We start from the raw sequence: 2839 nt of genomic DNA, 5'->3' as shown, positions 1-2839 counted from the left end.
CCTGCGATTTCAGAACCAGAACCAGTAGTCTTCACGTGACGCCACAGCCGACATTTGTAACAAAAGCAATTAATTGCGTTTAATTTTTGGCTTGGCAATTCAAAGGCAGATGTCGCTGATGGCCTAAGTTCTTCGAAATTGGCGAACTGGTAGGCACTTCCTAGTTAATGAACTGGTATTTTTTCTAACTGGTTTGGCTTTTCACTGCAGGGAACACTTGCGTAGTTAGCTGATACGCAATCCACTCTCTTCTTTGCCCTCGACAACAGCTTTATTTTGATTCATGAAGAACACTCGCTCTGTGCCTTTCTACAACTTGGCGTCCATCGATTTCGTCGCCTTGGATATTGAAATAAAATGCTTGTCCAAATCAGGAACCAGCAAAACGTCGCTTATTGTGTACGCAGTTTGAAATCCAAGAGAAACGTTTCCTTTCATGTTGCCTTGTCCAACAACTTTCAGTTTGCGGCCATCTCCAACTCGTATGTGGAATACTTCATCCGGTAACTCAGAATAGTTAAAGAATAGCTCCCTCTGGAAAGACATGGTCCATAGCTCCAGAATCGGCGTAGAATACATTCAGGTTTTTGCTTTGCGATTCAGTCGATTTGTGCAAACTAAACAAATGTGAATTATCAGCATCAGCTGATTTCGGCCTTTTGACGTTTGGCTCCTTTCGTAGAACTAATGAATGCCCATTGCCTTCATGTTTGACTTGTTGGTCTTTTTGCTTTTTACGACATTCTCTGACCCAAGAGCCATCTTTTTGACAGTAGTTGCATTTTCCTTTAAGCTTTGTGAAGGTATTGTAGCTTTTGATTGATTTTGCCACGTAGGCTGATTTGTAGGTGACAAGTAATAAGGCCAATGGAAATAAGGTTAATTGACTTTATTTCCCACCCTGGTGCGAAATAAAGTCAATTGACATTATTACCTTTTCAAAAGCGAAATAAAGTCAACAAAAATTTGGAAATAAAGTCATTGACGCTATTTCCTCATTCAAATGGAAATAGCGTCAACAATGCTTAAAGTATGTCGATTCATAGAAAAAAATGTTGTTCTTACAATAAACATTGCCCGGTAAGTGTTGTTTTTTAATAGATGAAAAAGGTTATTGCCAAATCCTCAGTGTTGTGATATTAATCCACACACAATCATGAACTACCACCAATTGATTTTATTAAAAAAAATTTAATTACAAATATGTAAAAACACGATGCGAAAAACTAAATGCCTGCGCACAGCTGGAATACGAGAAATATTTGAAGAAAGAGTGTAGAAATGATCCATAACTTGCAAAACATGTTTCGTTTCCACAAAAATAAAGCGAACACTATTAAATTGAAGAAACAGTCCATGTCCAAGAACTCCAGAGCAACACTGAAAGAATTCTGTGTTTTAAATTAGCATATTTTGAATGAATTCGGAATGTCTAAGGTGGAAAAGAAACAAACCTTTCTATAAGGAAATAATTATAGAAAAAGAATTTTCTTACACTGTATTCATGTCTCCGCCAGAAATTTGTGACGACATCATTTAAAAGCAGCTAAGGAGAATGACGACACTATTTATTAGATGGCACATTCAACGAGCCATCATTGGCGATTCAATGTGCCAAAATGGGGGTATAAACAATTATTGATTATTTAATATCGGAACCGAGATCGTACAAGTTAATTGATTGGTTTTCACACACTTTTGAAACAAAAATTATATGCTTTTTTACTGCAGACAAGTTGTTGCCCGAAAATACAGCAGAAATCTTTCAATCAGGGCTGCCAACTATCCTTAGTTATGAGGTGCCATATTGAGGATAAAAAAGTGCCAAAATGTGGAAAATAGAAAAATAAAAGTGTCAAAAAATGTGTCATTCCTTTTAATTATTCACATTTAGCAATAAAATAAAGCTACATTTTCCAAACAAAAGTGCAATGATAAAATAAGATAAACCAGTTGAATAGCCTCTATAAATTCGAAAATTTTAGTTGAGAAAAAGAAGTGCACGCAAAGGATTTCACAAAAATGTATTGAAATTTTATTTTTTTTTACAAAAGTGCCATTTTGGCACTTTATGCCAAATCGAAAAATTAAGTGCCATTTGAAGTAAAATAGGGAAAAATGGCACGGTTTGAGCCAAGTTGGCATCCAATAACTTACAAATATAAAAATGTGAAATATTGAGGGCTTGAACTCATTAATACCCTCGATCTTGCACTCTATTTGCACAAAAACTAATTTTTGATTTTAGAAACCATCTGGGGCTTATTACCTGTCGTTATATAAGGTAACATTAATATCATTGACGGTAGTTAAATCGCGTGCCGAGGGGGCTGCGGCGTAGGGTGACGTGGTGTGCACGCCGGTCGCGCGTGGTGGCGCGCTAACGCGGATCGCCGCAAAGCTAAGCAAATATAATGTTTCAAAGAGAAATAATGTCAATGGATTTTATTTCGTTTTTAAAAAGGTAATAATGTCAATTGACTTTATTTCGCACCAGGGTGGGAAATACAGTCAATTGACCTTATTTCCGTTGATCTTGTTACCTGTAACCGATTTGTACACACCAATTTGCGTGCCACCTACGTGTAAATTGATGAGCGCCTCCTCATTAATTAAATGCTCAGTAAATTTTTCAACCTTTTGTGCGTCTTTTGGAATGGCATACCAGTTTGTGCGAACATAATCATATTTCGCTGGAAGACTACTTAAAATTTTTGCTATTATCATCGGCTCTTTCTGCTCGAGATTCATGTCTCTTAAACTTTGTGCAAGCGACGTTACTGTTGCGATGCAATCGATCATGCTCTCCTCTTCTCCCATCTTGCAGTTAATAAACTTT

This window comes from Rhagoletis pomonella, unplaced genomic scaffold, assembly GCF_013731165.1.
Source record: "Rhagoletis pomonella isolate Grant_MI unplaced genomic scaffold, Rhpom_1.0 Rhpom_scaffold_00005, whole genome shotgun sequence".
Taxonomy (NCBI): Eukaryota; Metazoa; Arthropoda; class Insecta; order Diptera; family Tephritidae; genus Rhagoletis; species Rhagoletis pomonella.
Note: the sequence above shows the minus strand (reverse complement) of the source record.